Source organism: Schistocerca serialis, chromosome 4 (assembly GCF_023864345.2).
Source record: "Schistocerca serialis cubense isolate TAMUIC-IGC-003099 chromosome 4, iqSchSeri2.2, whole genome shotgun sequence".
In the NCBI taxonomy this organism is placed as follows: Eukaryota; Metazoa; Arthropoda; class Insecta; order Orthoptera; family Acrididae; genus Schistocerca; species Schistocerca serialis.
The window spans coordinates 82,252,540-82,272,357 of NC_064641.1; the positions used below are offsets into that span (position 1 = coordinate 82,252,540).

The following is a 19,818-nucleotide window of genomic DNA, read 5'->3' on the forward strand; positions in this document are numbered from 1 at the left end:
TTGCTGCAATTCTGTTGCATAGGCCAACGACTTGAATGTTTCCCTAACGCCCAGAATTGCTAGTCTATGTCACAAAGTAAACGCAACTTACACACTGGAAGTCTCTGCTATTATGAAACTCTGTGCAAAACATGTACACCTATCTCTTTGTTTTAAGGACTGCCTCATTTTTGTACCTCGCCGAGAAATGATATTGAGCACGCTATAAAATATCTCCTCTTCTATTCAAGTGAAATTACGAAACGAATCTCGATCTTCAAATCTCTGTGATGAACTTACTTCAGAGTGCTAGTAGTCAATGCAACACCGACAATATGGATATAATGCATGCGTATACTGACATTACGTACTGTAACTATTTTCAATTTAAAACAGAAAATGGGAAGGAGATTCAATTGAATTAACGAATAACTTCTAGCAGTACGTACCTCAGATCGTCGTACAGCATTGTGAAGTGTTACTCTACCAGCAGTTCACTGTTCAAGCCTTCGACGAGTCCAGAATCTCCTTTCTGATATTCTCCGCTCTTCTCCGACAGTCGCTAACAGAGGTAACGGAGCTGTTTTGCGCGCGTCAAGAAACTCTGTGATTTACGTGCCAGATGAAGCCGAGAACTTCCGCTGGAGAGCGGTGAGGTCGCAACTAACTATGAGCAGCAAGTTCCGTGAGATGCAGGAGCGTGCAGCAACCACGACGTACACGACGTCTGGTGAGTTTCACGATGGGAAACACGCACGACTGACCACGGCTTAGCAGTAGCCGTGGCTTATAACACGGCCCACCGTGACACGAGCTAATGTCACCCTCTGAGAGGATTTGGGAAATTTTGACCGCGTGTTTGTCTAACGGATAAAGAGGTATGGTTGAAATGGCTCTGAGCACTATGGGACTTAACATCTGAGGCCATCAGTCCCCTAGGCTTAGAACTACTTAAACCTGACTAACCTAAGGGCATCACGCACATCCATGCCCGAGGCAGCATTCGAACCTGCGACCGTAGCAGCAGATAAAGGTATCGGACTGTAATTTTGGCCGGCCGGAGTGGCCGCGCGGTTCTAGGCGCTACAGTCTGGAACCGAGCGGCCGCTACGGTGGCAGGTTCGAATCCTGCCTCGGGCATGGATGTGTGTGATGTCCTTAGGTTAGTCAGGTTTAATTAGTTCTAAGTTCTAGGCGACTGATGACCTCAGAAGTTAAGTCGCATGGTGCTCAGAGCCATTTGAACCATTTTGAACTGTAATTATGAATATATTCAAATTAAATTAACAGAAGAACTAAACAGACTCTAATTCTGGGGTTTAATAAAAGTAGTAAAATGCATATTTGAATGAAAAAACGGACGGTCGCCATCCTAAGTAGGCACAATAATTTGGAAATATAAGTTTAAGAAAACTGAATATCAGTTACTGAAGTTACTTTCAATAATATTCCCTGTGAATAGTACGCAGGATACAAACGGACATACGGCACTCTGAGCTGTGGATATCAGTAGCTACTAATAATGCACGTACTAGTTATCATAGAAAGCAAACTCGTACCAAACTCACACTAATAAAAGCTACACTCACATGTTGTTACTTGGATCACTACTGAAATGTTAATGCCAGAAGTGCATAACTAAAACTGGCCAGGAGGGGGTTCTGACTTAACTGACATACAAATACCACAAATAAAAGTAAATAATACCACAATTGCGCTGTTTAAACTCCCATTTATAGGAATGTATCACATTTCCTTAGTAGTAACAATATTCCAATTATCTTTCTAATATAAGAAGAATATGGTGGGGACCCGTAAACGGATATTGTATCATTAGTCAATGATTATTTCAGTAGCAAAATTCAGTTCAACTAAATTTAATTCTTAACTCGAAATTGTTTATATTTTTTTTCAAAGCAAATTATTCAAGACTGGGCTCAGTTAACTTCAAAAAATCGTTCATGATAGTAATCAAGGCTCAATTATGTTTCAAATACATTTAACTTAAGTGCCTTTTTCATCACCTGTGAAGCAGGTATTTTAGATAGTACATTTACACGGTCTTGCACTGAATTTTTGCAAAACGATGCTTTGAAATAAACTGAGATCACTTTAGCAACATTTTAACTAACTTCAACTCTTGCTAATCCTTGCATATTTGACAAAAATAAAGGAATCACTAGTTCATTTGTAACAGGATACTCGGTTTTCTGAACATTTACGAGAGGATCCTGCATAGGTTCATGATTAGGACAAAAATGGTTCTATACACAGGTTTATAGCACTTGGATTATTATTGAAATCACTCACACAAACTAACTGGTCCATGCTCTGATACATATCTGTATGCATGAAGTTGGTGGAGCAGTGGCGAAGCAGTGGTGGCAAGCGACGTGGCGGCTAACTGCACTCACGGCTCTTGATGTTTGCATGCTCTTTACAATTTCTTCTTGGCGACGGATTTTTAATGTGTTAGAGCCATTCCTTATTGCCGAGAGTACCATGAAACAGCCAAATCCACATCCGAGGCAAACTTCCTTGCAAAACGGCTTCCAACTGCCTCCCTTGGCACCCTTGATGTTTACAGTGTAACGGCTAGCCACTGACTGCGTACCGTTCCCACCAAGGAGCCGCCCAGTTCGACGACAAAAACCACCTTTTACATTGTGCCGAGCCACTTCCGTTGCGGAGGCACTTCCCTACGTCTTTTACATATTACAAACACAAATGCCCTAAGCATGAACCAGATTACAATATACATAGTTTTTCTTCTAAATATACACATATTATAAAATTTCATTATTTAAGACATCATTTAGTTTTTTCTTTTTATACATAACAATACTTTAAATTTCCTATCACAAATAAATGACTTTAACTAATAACCAACACACACTCAATAATCGTAGGTACACAGTTACCTAATGTAAACCTGCCACTAATAGATATAAGTGTTAGATGCTGCGCGCGCTTTTGCGTTTACGCGCTAAATGGGTATTGATTTTTAAAGGACACAGGCATCCCAGAAATTTTTTCAGGGGGCAAATCTCCGGAATTGCCATATTTGATATGAATGTCAGTTTCGAGACCTCTCATGCCACAAGAACTAAATTTTATAGGTGACACCAAAAACTCGAGTACGGACGGTTATCCACTGACTTCTAGTATGAGAATTCTGTAATGAATAAAAACTACATACTCTTATGTTCCACGGGTGAGGGGGGGGGGGGGATTTTGGAAATTTTTGGTAAGGACTTATGGGACTAAACCGTTGAGGTCATCGGTCCCTTAGCTTACACACTACCTAATCTAACTTAAAGTAACTTGCGCTAAGGGCAACACACACACCCATGCCCGAGGGAGGACTCGAACCTCCGACAGGGCGAGCCGCGCGGACCGTGACATGACACCCTAGACCGCACGGCTACCCGTCGCGGCGTGGGCGGGTGGGAAACAAATGCCACTTCTTGCCCCTCTAGAGGATATCTCTGTTCAACGACTATATGCTGCTGCTTTAATTTGAAAATTTTTGAGCAGAACTCACTGATAATGTCGCAGATGAGATCAAATCTGACCTTAGCAGTAGTCTGTTTCACTGTATCGTTCAACAGAACAACAGCTTATGTCACTGTGTAGAACTCGGTCAATGTAAGAATGCAGCGAATAGTTCAACTGAACACTAATTTACGCAAAATAATAATTTTATAATTCTACAGCATGTGCTATAAAAAACTGCCTGACAGTGAGTACCAACTAATCGGTTCTGTTCAAAATGGTTCAAATGGCTCTGAGCACTATGGGACTTGACATCTGAGGTCATGAGTCCCCTAGACTTAGAACTACTTCAACCTAACTAACCTAAGGACATCACAAACATCCATGCCCGAGGCAGGATTCGAACCTGCGACGTTAGCAGCACTGCGGTTCCGGACTGAAGCGCCTAGAACCGCTCGGCCACAGCGGCCGGCTAGTCGGTTCTGTAATGAAGTGAAAAACATCCCTGATCTGAAACAGTATAGAAGTTTGGGCAAACATTCCGGACATCTGGTAGTGGCGAGATGCATACGAATAACGCCTTAGTTATTCTACCATTTTCAGCATTCTTAATTTTCACTTACGTCGTTAATTGAGGTTTCATTCTTTTTCCTTAAGTGAATAAATCACTTGGGTACTTAAAATTATGGCAACAGACAAACAAGTAAGATACATGGGAATGCAGGTCTTCTCGAAGAACTTCTGATGAAATTTCTCGTGTTATCATCCGAGTCGTGGCGTCATGTTATCGTCACATTTCGACGGATTTCCTGATCGCCATCTTCAGGCGAAATGTAGGGTTTGTGTTCAGTTAGTTTTTCTGTAGTTGTTGGACCGCATACTTCTCATTCGAACGCCCAAAGGGTGGTCCTCAGGAGATGTCACTAGCGATGGAGATTGGAAGGGGCGGGAAAGGAGGGCGTTCTTCTTAAATCTCAATGACTGTGTATATCGTGATGAACAAAAGTAAGTATGGATGAGGTTCGTTATAAGGAATCAACTGATCGGTGTATGTACACTGAGATTGTAAGGTTTTTTCGCTATCAGCACTCACATTTCTTCCCCAGTCGTAAATTATTTAGAGCAGTCTGTCAGCTTAAAGTAAGTCAGATGCATATGAATGAGAGAGTAACCGGAAAATTAATATTTCAATGCGCGATCACAGCTCACGCACACATTACGACACTAGCTCATTCGCTCCGTTAGTTGTTTATCTGTACCTCGTGTTATGTATACCAAATTTGGCTGAAATCTTTCCAAGGATTCCCGTGTTATTTCTTACTATCATCTCCACTCGAAGTCGTTAAAAGTCATCAGCACTGTAACCATAAGCCCAGCAACCCCGAAAACTACGTACTACTCGCTACTAATAGTCGTTCGTTTTCGATTATTTTTTTGTGCTATCCCCTCATACCTGCATCACACCGTAAAGGGTGCTCGGCATGCCTTATTGTATGTTTCGTCAGATAATAAATCATATCGCAGGAGAGCTTCTGCAAAGTTTGGAAGGCAGGAGACGAGGTACTGGCAGAAGTAAAGCTGTGAGTACCAGACGTGAGTCGTGCTTCGGTGGCTCAGTTGGTGGAGCACTTGCCCGCAAAAGGCAAGGGTCCCGAGTTCGAGTCTCGGTCGGGCACACAGTTTTAATCTGCCAGTAAGTTTCAATAAATCATATACATTGGTGAGCCAAAAGATTATGACCACCCGCTAACAAGCGTGTTGGTCCACCTTTGGAGCCGGCCGCAGTGGCCGTGCGGTTAAAGGCGCTGCAGTCTGGAACCGCAAGACCGCTACGGTCGCAGGTTCGAATCCTGCCTCGGGCATGGATGTTTGTAATGTCCTTAGGTTAGTTAGGTTTAACTAGTTCTAAGTTCTAGGGGACTAATGACCTCAGCAGTTGAGTCCCATAGTGCTCAGAGCCATTTGAGCCACCTTTGGAACAGCGATACTGCGTGACATGGATTCGACAAGTCCTTGGTATGTTTCTGGAGTTGTATGGTATCCGATGTCTGCGTAATTCCCGTAAATTACGGGTCGGTGGTTTGTGAGAGCGAAGCTGGCGCCTGGTAGCGTCCCAGAGGCGCTCCATCGGGTTCAGATCAGGCGAATTTAGTGGCAAAGACATCCAGGCGAGTTCACTATAATGCTCCTCAAGTCGCCGTAACTTGATTACGGTTTTGTGACACGGACGAGTAACATGCTGGAAGATGCCATCGCCGTCGAAGATGACATCAAACATGAAGGGACACATGTGGCGCGCTGTAATGTCCACTTGGTCTACAGATGTCATGGTGCTTTCAGTGATTACCATAATCCCCAATGAAGTTCAGGTGAACGCCAACGGAACCCACTGCATAATGCTGCTCTCATCAGACTGCGTTCCTTGGGGCTATGCCTGTTTCGAGCAGTCGGTCACCAGGATGACAGCGTATCCGAATACGACCCTCGATTTAGTGCAACAGGAAACGCAATTCATCTGACCAGGTGACTCGTTTCCATTGAGCCACGGTCCAGTCTCGATGTCCCCGCATCGGCTGCAGACGTAATTGGCAATATCGTTAGGTTAACATAAGAACACATAGGGTCCTCTGTAGCGAAGCCCCATTTTCAACAACGTGCACAGAATGGTGTGCTCCGAAACACTTTTGCAGGCATCAGCATTGCACCTTGTCGTCAGATTTGACACATACGGACGCCTATGCTGCTTTCTCCTTCCCCCCAAGTCCCTAGCTATAGCAATCTAGCCTACGTCAGTGGATTTTCTCCATGTGGTGCCAGTACCGTTGTCAGGATGATCCCTCATTCGCCAGTGCTCCGCTTTTACGTTTTCCGCAACGGCACCAGGTGGCAGTCAATCCCCCGGTGGTAGTGGTCATAATGGCTGGGATACAGGTGAGAGTTTCTTGCTCTCAGACAGTTTTCCACTTTCACCTAGCGCTAACAGAGCATGGAAGTAAACAGAGTGGCCTTCGGGTCGCACAAGGTGTGTCAAGCTTCCACTCCCTCTGAGTACCCACAATCACAGGGACGCTGGCCGCTGCGCGCAACTCGCAAGTGCGATAGACGGGGAGTGAAATTTCAGCTTATCAAATTTGCCTAAAATAATTGTTTTATGTAGGCGAAGCAAATCTTCATCCCTCTCTGTAGCTGGTTTCTCAGTAAAACATTCACTTTGCGTGAAAAAAAATAAAAACCAATGCTTTTGGGATTCGTGCGTATTCTCCGCTATCTTTCTCATTCGCTTTTGAGGAAAGTATCCGTCAAACAAAAATTAATAAATATAAAAATAGTTGCGCATAGTATAACCACACATCACAGCTTGATAATGAACTTGTTTTCTTTTTCGTTATTGCCAATTGTTATTGTTATAATTCAAACTAAAGTACAACACTGCACATATTTTGAAAAGTTTGCAGTGAAAAACGTAGTCGCTGGCCAGTTTACGTCTTGTGGGTTTTATGCCATACATTCTGTCTACGCAATATAGCTAACATATAGAAATTGTTTTTAAAGGTCGAAGGAGATTCATACCCCGCTCGATACTCAAGAAAATACGTGAGATATGCTGGAGATTGTCCATGACGAAGTTGATCTTACGCATCTGCTATAGAGTATGGACTCATGTTTCTCTTCTTCTTATGCTGTCAATACAAATCGAAGCTGGATATGAAAGCAAATCTTAAAGAAATGAAAAGACACCGGGAGTCATAAATTCATGACGCTCACTGTATGTTTTTTTAGGGTTCCCTACCTTGAGCAGTAAAAACGGAACCCTTATAGGATCACTTTTTTTCCTGTCTGTCCATCCATCCATCTTTCTGCCTGACTGCGAAGAACCTCTTTTTCTCAGCAACGGACAGACGTATCAAGTTGAAGATTATATCACATACTAGGACCTATAGTCCCTTGGCGGTGTAGAAGCTTTAAACTTGTTACACAATCCACTCAAACGATACTCGCAAACTTACTGATAAAAACCTATAGGCTACTTCCCTTTGACCTTGAATCATGAAATTTAACAAGCACCAACATTGTGCATTACAAGTAAACGAGAAATCCTAAAATTGTTAATTTGTAATTATATCACACACAAAACGTTTTCGTCATGTTATCACTGCATTTCTGTCCATGTGTTAAGACCCATTTTATCTGAAACGGTGCATCGAGTTGAAATTTGTATCACATACGAAAGTCTCTGTTCCCTCCGTGGCGTAAGAAATGTAAGCTTCAACGCAAATGTAATCAAAATATACAGCAGTTTATGTCACATGTCCTGATATCTCACCAGTATCTATATCGATAAGAGGCAAAATCTTCGAGGTTCTCGATTCCCAGTATGGATGAACTATCTAACTTTGTTCACAACGTTACCATTTCTTTTTCAGTTATCGATGTGCGGACTGGATTGATGCTGCCCGCCATGATTTCCTCTCCTGTGCCAGCCTCTTCATCTCAGAGTAGCACTTGCAACCTACGTCCTCAATTACTTCGTGGATGTATTCCAGTCTCTGTCTTCCTCTCCAGTTTTTACCCTCTGCAGTTTCCTCTAAGTACCATCAAAGATATTCCCCCACGTCGTAACAGATGTCCTACCATCCTGTTCCTTCTTCTTGTCACTGTTTTCGATATATTCCTTTCCTCGCCAATTCTCCAGAGAACCTCCTCATTCCTTACCTCATCAGTCCACCTAATTTTGAACATTCATCTGTAGCACCACATCTCAAATGCTTTGATTCTCTTCTTTTCCGGATTTACCATACTCCATGTTTCACTACAATATAATGCTGTGCTCCAAAGGCACATTCTAAGAAATTTCTTCCTAAAATGAAGACCTACGTTTGAACTAGTAGACTTCTCTTGGCCAGGAATGTCCTTTTTGCCAGTGCTAGACTAATTTTTGTGTCCTCCGTTCTCCGTCCTTCATGGGTTATTTTGCTGCCTGACTACCAGAATTCCTTAACGTCATGTGTTTCCTAACCACTAATCCCGATGTTTAGTTTCTCACTGTTCTCATTTCTGCTGCTTCTCTTTACTTTCATCTTTTTTTCGATTTACTCTCAATCTATATTCTGTATTCATCAGACTGTTCATTTCATTCAACACACCTTGCAATTCTTCTTCACTTTCATAGCAATACTATCGGCAAATCTTAAGACTGATATACTTTCACCTTGAATTTTAATTCCACTCTTGAACCTTTCTTTTATTTCCGTCATTGCTACTTTCATGTATACATTGAATAGTAGGGACGAAAGGCTCCACCCCTGTCTTACACCCCTTTTAATCTGAGCACTTCGTCCCTATATTATTGAAATAATGATTGAAATAATTCGGTCATTTATGTAAACAAACAAACAAATACAAAGCAAACCCAACAGAAAGGCGAGATGAGGCAGTGAGTAAACAAACAGACAGGAAACAGCAGCGAGACTGATACTGCGGCAGGTGCCGTAGGTATCCAAGAGGTGGAGTGTCAGAGCACGCGCCTGCCGGTCCTTCACCACAGGGAAGGCCGCTCATCTTGCATCTGTGTTCTGTGGTAGCACTCGCAGAATTGTTTACACTACGGGCGAATTTATTGCTGATAGTTAGTATCTAATAGTTCCTTCCGAATACTTTCTGTCAGTGTCTGAGAGTCTTGCGAGAGCAGATGTCGGAAGTGTTTCCACATAGCGAGGTGAGAGTGTCTGTGACAGCTCACAAATCTCTCTCTCTCTCTCTCTCTCTCTCTGCGAGATTTTTCTGTCCTAGTTTTGTGTGTGAAGGAAGCGTTTGAGATGGAAGAGCGGCGACCTGCATCTGCAATTTTAATTCCTTTACTGGCAAGTAAAAAAAGGAAACGACAGTGTTGCTGGTGAATAATAGAGAGGATTCGGCGGGGATGATTTTTGAGTATGCAAGAATGTCATTGTAGAACGTGTGATGGAAAAACCCACAACAATATGGATATTTTACAAGAATGACAGTGATGAATATGGAAGAAATACTCTTTATAATAGTATCCTAAATCGCCATCTATCACATGTAAAACCATTAATGTTAAAGACAGGATACTTCTGTTACTACTATTTCCAGCATCAGCTACTTTTATTCTGTTTAATATTCGGTAGAGTAACAATTGCGATAAAATAATACTACAACAAATTCATTTTGATACCCACACACGCCCAAAAACCAAATAGGGCGGATATCTGATAAATGGAGCGTTTCCGAACATACGTTTATTTGAATGTTTTTACTTATATTAACTTAAGGAACCACTCGTAATTCCTGAAGATCTCTTCAACACCCAATATGATAATAAAGGGTAGTCGGAAATTTCCGTTATATACTTCTAGAACTTGTAGATGGGAGTAAGTACATAATATTTTGAATAAGAGCCGATGTCCGGAAACGTTCCCTTTCCGTTCTACGTCGGTTTCAATTCAGATGTTTAATTCACCCACTTCTGTTTGAGGAATTGAAGTAGGAGTGACGCAGCACAATTATTAGACAACAATTAAAAGGAAATATAACGAAATATTCATTTATCAGTTACGCACTTTTGTTCGAATTAACACTAAAATATTGCGTGTTTACATTATTCCAGAACAAAAAGAACCCAGCATACTGTACGTCCAGAACAGTACTGATTCATTACAACAGCAGCACGATGTGGCGACCACAAACTTGTTACACATATTGTACCTACGAAGCATGTTCTGGCACACTCCACACTCCCCCCCCCCCCCCCCCCCCCCCGGTGTCTCTTCAGTTTCTGATGCTGCGGCCAGAATTCGTGCCAGCCGGTTTTCCATTCTCTCCCAGGAGGCTCGCAGCACGGCAGACGTTAAGTGAAATCGGGTAACTGACATAGTACACGTCATCCTGTATACCCCATTGCATATCAGAAAGAGCTCCTCTGAGACTTTTCCGTTCCCTCAGCAGACATGGATGCGTTGCACGTCTGAACTGAGCCCGTCGTAAAATGGAAACGATACGTTTCCAGACGTGAGTTCCTATTCAAAATATTATGTACTCACTCCCGTCTACAAGTTCTAGATGTTTGTAACGTGAATTTGCGAACACCCTGTAGGATCAATAAATACCACATTATATTAATACATATAGCTGTATTAAGAGATTTAAATGGCAATTTTACGACTTCCGAAACGATTACTTTCAAACATAACTTCACTTGTTTCTCTATGTCAATTAATCTATGTTATAAAAATAATTTGCCTTGTTCATAGAGTTGTGGATATACTGGTAAATTTCTTCTGTGGAGGTGTTAAAAACTGTAGTAAATTCGGCCAACAAACTTCGCTTCTTATCTCAGCTCCTGTAGTCTATAATAATAATGCTGGCCTTTCCTCGTACAAACTAATTAAATGCACAAATTCATCTCCAGTCCACTTCCTGGTAGCTTTCTTCAAACTTTGTTTACCGACACTTCGCTGACAGTCACTCACAGTGAGTATCGATCGCAATAGTTGCCTAAACTGTCCCGACATTGCCGGTATATGTTTACAGAGAAGCGTGTTGTAGTTATTTATCAGTAAACACTTCCGGGCTAAGTTGCCGTGGTCGATCTGTAGAAATTCTTCTCCCTGACGTTTCGTTCTCAACTACGGAGAACATCTTCCGAGGTGAGTCGACGACTGGCTGCTAGGAGCTGGGGCCGCCGCTTATATGGAGATCGTAGAGGGCGCCACCACACGTCACGTGGCGTCGATGTGTGGCTATCTCTGGCTATCGTCTGTTCTCTCGATTGCAGGCAATCGATTGTCACGTGATTGATGCAACGTCGACGGCCATATATTGTTCAATTTTAATCCTTCTTCTTTACGATTAAAATTGTATTGATGTTTGTGGATTTCAATTGCCTCTCTATACATACGTGTGTAATAATGCGACGTCCTCGCTAGCACGCTTGTCTCACCAAATTTTATTTCGTGATTTCCATCCTTAAAAACATGTTCCGCTACTGCCGATTTGTCGATATGTCGCAAGCGACAGTTTCTTTTGTGCTCCGTCAACCGTGTATTGATGCTTCTTTTTGTAGTTCCTATGTAAACCCTGCCACAACTACACGGAATTTTATATACCCCTGGGGTGGCTAGGGGGTGACGAGCATCTTTTGTTGATCTTAGGCATTCACTAATTTTCTTAGTAGGTCTGAAAATAGTCTCCACCTGAAACTTGGCTAGTACTTTTCCAATGCGATCAGTGATGTTACGGATGAACGGAAGAAATACTTTTCCAGCTGATGGTTGTTGCTGTCTCCTATTTTTAGGCATTTTTCTACTTGGGTGAAGTGCTGAATGCCACCAACCCCACAACGAATGTGCTGAATGCCACCAATCGTCTGATAAAACAGTCTTCCATTCCTACAGAAGTTAAAAAGTATCTTTGTAAAACGGAGGCTTATCCTCCGAGATTATATGGATTACCAAAGATACATATGCCCGATATTCCTTTGAGACCAATAGTCAGCGCAATTGGAGCTCCTACCCAAGAACTAGCCAGACACCTTGCCTCTTTGTTACAACCTTAAATAGGCAAAACTGAGAGTCATATTAAAAACTCTCTACACTTCATTGAGAAATTGAGGGAAATTACTGTCGGTCCTAATGACATCCTTGTCATCTTTGATATAGTGTCTTTCTTCACTATGGTTCCAGTTGATGAAGCTCTCTCTCATATAGCCGATATGTTCCCTACTGATATAGTGGCCTTGTTCCAACACTGTCTATCCTCGACCTATTTTCAGTACAATGGTGAATTTTATGAACATATTGATGGGGTAGCCATGGGAAGCCCCCTAAACCCCGCAATTGCGAATTTATTCATGGAATATTTTGAACATCAAGCACTGCAGTCGGCCAAAAAAAGCCCCTCGAAATGGTACCGGTATGTTGATGATACCTTTGTAATATGGAATCATGAGGAAGAAGACTTGAATGATTTCCTGGTGCACTTAAATAGCATCAACCCAAAGATCAAATTTACTATGGAAAAAGAGAAGAACGGACAATTTAACTTTTTGAATGTATCAGTAATCAAACTGGTGGATGGGACCTTAGGCCATAAGGTCTACAGGAAAGGTACACATACTGATCGCTACCTCCATAAGAACTCAAACCACCACCCTAGGCAAAAGCGGGGGGTCATAAAAACACTAGTGGATAGGGCCAATAATATTTGTGAACCAGGCTACTTACAAGAAGAACTAAATCATTTACGAATGGCTTTTGCGAAAAATGGTTATACGAAAAACGAGAGTAACCGTGCACTTCACCAAAGTAGAAAAATGCCTAAAAATAGGAGACAGCAACAACCATCAGCTGGAAAAGTATCGAGAGAACAGACGATAGCCAGAGATAGCCACACATCGACGCCACGTGACGTGTGGTGGCACCCTCTACGATCTCCATATAAGCGGCGGCCCCAGCTCCTAGCAGCCAGTCGTCGACTCACCTCGGAAGATGTTCTCCGTAGTTGAGAACGAAACGTCAGGGAGAAGAATTTCTACAGATCGACCACGGCAACTTAGCCCGGAAGTGTTTACTGATAAAGACGCCGGCCGTGAAAGCCTACATGGGCGTGTTGTAGTGTTCATGTGGCGTAGTAGGTAGCGCGCTATTATGTTATTCATATTGTCGTGGGATCGAGTCTCTACGGTGACAATTTTTTATTTTCGTTTGTTGATTCTATATAATATGTTTATGACGTTTTTATATGTTATTTGCTACGTATCATTGTTTAAGTCTAGAACTTCCGAAATAGGCTAACTGTCGTGCTGTTCTTTTACAGTCAAAACTGGTGATTTCTTCGATCATCATGGCCCAAAACATGCAATTTCGTGGGTGCTTTTGATTTAATATCTGCATGAGTACGGAGAAATATATTACTAAGTTGTGATAGTGAACGAACTGTGAAATACGGCACAAACATGCGAAGCAATATCGCCGGTCAACACTCTCAGCTCTCCCGACAAATTTTTAGTGCAGTTTCTCTTGCCTGAGAGCTGTCTACATCAGAGGTCTAAACTCGCAGAGTGCGGCTATCTGACATCTTGCCCCACTCTCGGACATTGCCGGCGAGCTCTCTCGACGCTGTTTACACGACACTTACTACTCGCAAAAGCTCTCTGGTCGTGAAAACCTCTTGCGTGTATACCTAGCTTAAAGTTTTGGCTCATGCAATCCAAAGTTATGCTTATTTGTCGTTAGTTCTCCTCTCTCCCCCCCCCCCCCCCCCCCCCACCCCTCACTCCACACACACACACACACACACACACACACACACACACACACCACCACCACCGCCCCTCCCCAAACAGGGCTGCGAGGCGAATGTTATCCCTAAGGAAATTGTCTCGTGGCAAGTTATGAGTATCAAATTTGGTTGAATTTGCTAAAGGCGAATAAGAACTGTGCTGGGCCACAAAAACAAACACACACACACAAACGTATCTATTCTGTATTAGTGAGACCATGCTGTCCGCAATTGCTGTTCAACTACATAAAGTATTTCAAATCGGTGTTTACTACTATTAAAAATGAGGGCGTATTTTAGCCTATGGATTTCGTCTGATTCATTTAGAACTTCATCAATGGACCACTAACATTGTTTTAGATAAAATAAAAAATGCGCTTTAATAGCTGGAAAGACGGATTTACAATCTCTTAAGTATGTAGCAGTAAGTATGTACGGCTGGACTACTCGTTCATAATATGTAGTGGTCTACAGATGGCTTCCTCGTGAAATCAGCCTGTCTGTTAGTGAAAACCGTATCAAAATTCCTGCAGTAGTTTCTGAGGCCTTCACATACAGACAGGAAAACGCGGAAGGGCAGCTTAATTTATAATGTGTTTAGATGACTTCCTGATGCATGTAAAAACTTCGCTTGCAGAAAGTACAGATAACTTTCAGACGATAATTCCTCTTTTTTGGTCAGTGGGTTAGTCAATAGTTGACACGAAAGTTTTTTTTACATGCGAATGACCTTAGGAAACTGCTTGTGGCTGTAACAGGCAGCCACGCGCGGATCTCAGAACGAGCGTCAGCACAGGAGACTCCCTACCTGACAGTGTCGACAATACGCGGCGGATGCGTACACGGAAATGCATGCCACAAAATGGCTCTGAGCACTATGGGACTCAACTGCTGTGGTCACCAGTCCCCTACAACTTAGAACTACTTAAACCTAACTAACCTAAGGACATCAAACACATCCATGCCCGAGGCAGGATTCGAACCTGCGACCGTAGCAGCAGCGCGGCTCCGGACTGGAGCGCCTAGAACCGCACGGCCACCGCGGCCGGCCTGCATGCCACATTCGCTAACCTAGATTACATTTGCCACGTAGTTCCGTCAACCAAATCCTGAGGAAGTATGGTGTCTCCATAATAACGACCCTCTAGCTTCGTTATCTACTAGTATAATCATAGATTTTGCGACAATGTATTTCACTTTGACAAAGTAGCTTCGTGAAATATTTGCGATGAGACAATTTCACGTATTAATTGTCGTGCCAACTTTTAGTTTGAGAGCTACAGAAAACTAGCGATAGTTCCGTAAATGCTGATTTGCGTCAATCTTATCAGTATAATCTGTACATCAGTTGATTTTTCCGTGTAGCTCGAAAAGTCACATTGTCACGTCCTTTCGTAGAACTCTTGTTTATTGCAGGCTTGAACATTTCGACAATAGGGAAACATATTAATGTCTTAGGGAGCACCTAATATAATCAAATCGTGATATACATATACATATGTCTCATTGTGTTTTTTTGACTGTGCTGAACATTTGGCGTGTGTTTTCCAGATTTTCCTGAAGATTCCGGACTCGCTGGTGGAGGATGAGGCAGAGGACGGTGTGTGCCGGTGAGACGAGGTTTTGGTTTCGCAAGTGAACCAGAGTGGGGCCATTGTCTGTCGCGTCGCGTCGCGTTTCCTCGTCTGTCGCCGCCTCGAGCAGTTGGACTCGGCCGCCTATTAATAGACAGCTTCGCGACCGCCTACTGCCTAGCTGCTGCTGGTAAGCTAAGCCACGCACAAAACAGCTTCAGCCCGAAACACCGCACGCGAGCGCATAACTGTCCCACAGGTACTCCATCACCATACCACGCACTTTAGGTTACTCCGCAAAACGAAAACGGCTCGCGACTTGTACATCGCACATCATCACCTACTTACCGAGAGTTGGAGTTAGTATCTGTGTTCTAGTACCTAGCAGTTGGGAAGGGAAGCAACGTAACAAGCTGGTAACAAGAGAATCTGATTTTATCATCATCATCTTGAACAGTTTCCAGCCTCTGGTCGGGTCTGTATTGAACATAGACCTCTCCATCGTCTTCTGCCTTGCCATCATCTCTCCGTCTTCACCTTGGTCCAGTCTTCTCCTTTCTTCTGGACGCATTCCTCTACTCCTTTCAGCCATCTGTCTCTCGGTCTTCCTCTTGGTCTCTTCCCTTCTAGTTTCATCTCGTGTATCCTCCTCGGTATCCTCTTCTCCTCCATTCGCTTAACATGCCCATACCATCTCAGCCTTGATTTCTCTATCTCCTCCTGTAGTGGTTCCACCTTCATTAACTCTCTGATCTTCTCATTTCCTAACCTGTCTATCTTTGTCACTCCAATACTGTTTCTCAAGAATTTCATCTCACTAGCTTGTACGTTGCGTTGCTCTCTTCCTTTCATAACCCAGGTTTCTGATGCGTATGTCAGGATCGGCACATAGTATGACCGGCATATAACCTTTTTACTGATTTGGTGTACATTCTTGCTCCATATCAGGCTTCTGACACTCTTCCCAAATGCTTCTGATTTTCTCACCCGCTCGTTTATTTCTCTGTCGTTTTTTCCATCTTCCTGTATCAGTCTTCCTAGGCAGTTGAAACACTCTACTCTCCTCAATCGTTCCCCACCAATTGTTATTTCAGTTGTTCCTCTCTCCTTCTGTCTTGTTGTGATAATCATCTCACTCTTACTTATATTAAATGTCATCCCCTATTCTTGTACTGTTCGTTCCCATACGTCCAACTGCTCTTGTACTTCCTCCTTATTCCCCCAAATCATCAGATCATCTGTAAACACCATAGCTTTTATCCTCCTTTCACCAACTACTTGTGCTACTGTACTCATTATGTCATCCATCACTACAATGCTCGTCCAAGTCGTGGGAGATGGACAACGGCATGAAGTCGGGGATTGCCTGTAGGAGCGAGGTGCAGTGGGGACTGCATGTGTCCGGGACCGCTACAGTAGATGTTAAGGCCCTACAGGAACCCTGAAAAGTGACGGCGAAGGGGTTCTGGTGAAGCTACGATAGGCCCAGAAAGGCAGTAGTGGATTATGACTTCTGCTTTCAAAAATAGAACGGGCCTCGGAATCTGATTTTAGAATTAATTATATTATGGTGCTCAGTGTGGATCAATTGGAACGCTGTCAAACCACAGAAGCGGCTCATGTTCATGGCTCAGGTAGTGGATAAGGTGCATTTATCAGATAAGAATGTTAATAATAAAAATTTCACATTTAAACCTGACACTTGCAATGTCTAGAGCAAAACTTGAACAAGACGTTTCCGCGAATCGATCGCAGTAATAAGGCTTTTATTAGACACAGGCGCAGAAAGAAATAACTTCCAAACACATATCAAACTGAAGAATATTAGCAGACACTGCAGTGCAGATAAGCGACTGTACACATTGTGCAACCATAGTATGATGCAGTTTCATCACTATTACTTATCAATATTATTGTGTTGTCTCTTCACCTTTTTATGCTTTTGTACTAAACAACTGCCTTGGGAAATCTGCATTCCATGTCAATTATCATTCAACGATTGTCGTCATATTGTGTGTGATCTTAGGCTCTCTTGGCGAATCAGCTGCCTGTTTTGCAGTCGGGCGTCCAGTAGGGTGCAGTCGTTAACGAAAAATAATACATCGTCTGTGTGCTTTAGCGCCATCTCGAGGTGTTGCCTGTAGCATGAGCGCGTTCACTACGTGGCACCTCCTTTATACTGCTTGCCTACAGGGAACTCTGTGCAATATAAATAAACGAAAGTACTAAGAGGAGGCTCTTGAGATACGAGTGACCGCCGGCCTGATCAGTGGAGACGTTGACTTCAGTCTCAGTAAAACGCCGGGCCCAGCGGTCAGGCAACAGAAGTCAACTGAAGTCATATAAGCTCAGAGCGACTTCCATGCTCGATAGAGTTGCGGAAGCTCTGAAGGAGTGGAGTTCGCGCCCAGCATTCGGCGATCGCGTCATTCTTCCAGTGCTCCGCCAGACGCCACGTGAGATCGGCTAGTGGATAATGGGATGGGGGTGAGAGTATAAGGGAAGCTCGAGGTAATAAAGACACCCACTCTACAGACATCATTTGAAAATGACAGCAAAGTACGCTGCTGCTCAAACAGGTGTTCCTAAAACGATACCACGCAGCGGGACACACGAGACCAATACAGATTGTCTTCATATTATTTCAGTCACAATATATACTTTTAATTGACCACAAGGCACTTTGGAAAACTATTTATTTTATTAATTTCGTGTAACTTAACAACTGTCTGTATATAAAAATGTTTCATAACAAAGTATGACAATTCACTTACTTTTTAGCTAAGTAAATCACGAATATTCAGCCACAGACCAATCAAAAAGACGAATGATAAACTGCTGGTGAAAGTCAGCAAATAAACGAATAATAAACGGTTGGCAAGAGTCACTACGTCGCTTTGGGATACGCTGCGCTCGCAGACGACAGCGGCGCACGACTTCAACATGGTGCTGCGATGCTATCTGAAGATAGCTGATAGGAGTGAACCCGAGACATGGTACCTCCCTTCGAATCCCAAACTTGCTTCCGGTACACAGGGATAAGTTCTTCTGCGAACTTTCTAATGTAAGGCACAAATACAGGGTTTTTATAAATGAATATCGGAGTTTTAACGCTTTATAATATTTATACAGTTATAAATGAAATATCAAATGAAAGCGCAAATCAAACCGTTTTACCAAGAACCTTATAAATGTTCAATGTGGACACCATTTGGCACACCGCACACATCAAGTCTATAGCCGAGTTCTTCCCAAACGTTGATAAGTGTGTCTTCAGTGGTTGTAGTAGCAGCTGCTTCAATCCGGTTTCTTAGTTCAGGGAGGTCTGCTGGTAGCGGAGACACGTACACACGATCCTTGATGAAGCCCTAAAGGAAAAAATCGCATGGCGTTAGGTCGGGTGAACGTGCAGGCCATGCAAAGCAAGCCCTGTCATTAGGCCCCTTGCGGCCTATCCAGCGCTTGGGTACGCGGATAAATAGACTTGATGTGTGCCGTGTGTCAAATGGTGCTCACATTGAACATATATAACGTTATTGGTAAAACTGTTTGAGTTGCTATTTCATTTGGCATATCATTTATAACTCTAAGTTTAATGTAATAAATATTATAAAGCGTTAAAACCCCGACATTCATTTATAAACACTCTGTACAACATAAGTCGCTCGGGATATGATTTCCTATGCAGACACGATCTTGGGACACATCTGAAAAAATTTTCCTCACTGACAGTCTACTGGTCTCTTCCAGCAACCTGAATGTCTGTAAACTACACCGTCCAGTCACATTAATGTGATCACTATCTGTGTTCGACGTCAACGTGAAATAACCACTGTACAACATAAGTCGCTCGGGATATGATTTCCTATGCAGACACGATCTTGGGACACATCTGAAAAAATTTTCCTCACTGACAGTCTACTGGTCTCTTCCAGCAACCTGAATGTCTGTAAACTACACCGTCCAGTCACATTAATGTGATCACTATCTGTGTTCGACGTCAACGTGAAATAACCACTGTACAACATAAGTCGCTCGGGATATGATTTCCTATGCAGACACGATCTTGGGACACATCTGAAAAAATTTTCCTCACTGACAGTCTACTGATCTCTTCCAGCAGCCTGAATGTCTGTAAACTACACCGTCCAGTCACATTAATGTGATCACTGTCTATGTTCGACGTCAACGTGAAATAACCACTTACAGACAGCAGGTAGCAGCACTGGCGGTGGAGGGTATATAAATTGTGTCGGGGAGGGGGGGGGGGGGAGGAGACAGTGGAACCATTGTCCCAATGCGTAAACGAACCGATTTTTCTGGCTTCCATATGATCACTGGCTGTGGGACCATGGCTGGAAGCGTTACCGAAATAGCTTTTGTAATTTATCGAGTGCCATCTTGGAGAAAATATACCGTGCATGTGATATGGTGCTATTCAAAACCGGCACCGAAGCATCTGTGGTGCACT

At 43.0% G+C, this 19,818-nt stretch overlaps 1 protein-coding gene across 1 annotated transcript in view; it reads left to right on the forward strand.

Annotated features, from left to right (window-relative positions):
• Positions 1–19,818, forward strand: part of LOC126473648 (serine/threonine-protein kinase meng-po) — a 368,324-nt gene that overhangs the window by 66,148 nt on the left and 282,358 nt on the right. Inside the window, exon 2 of the mRNA XM_050100863.1 lies at positions 15,325–15,537. The gene's annotated coding sequence lies outside the window, so the exon portion shown is untranslated. The remainder of the gene's footprint in view (positions 1–15,324; positions 15,538–19,818) is intronic.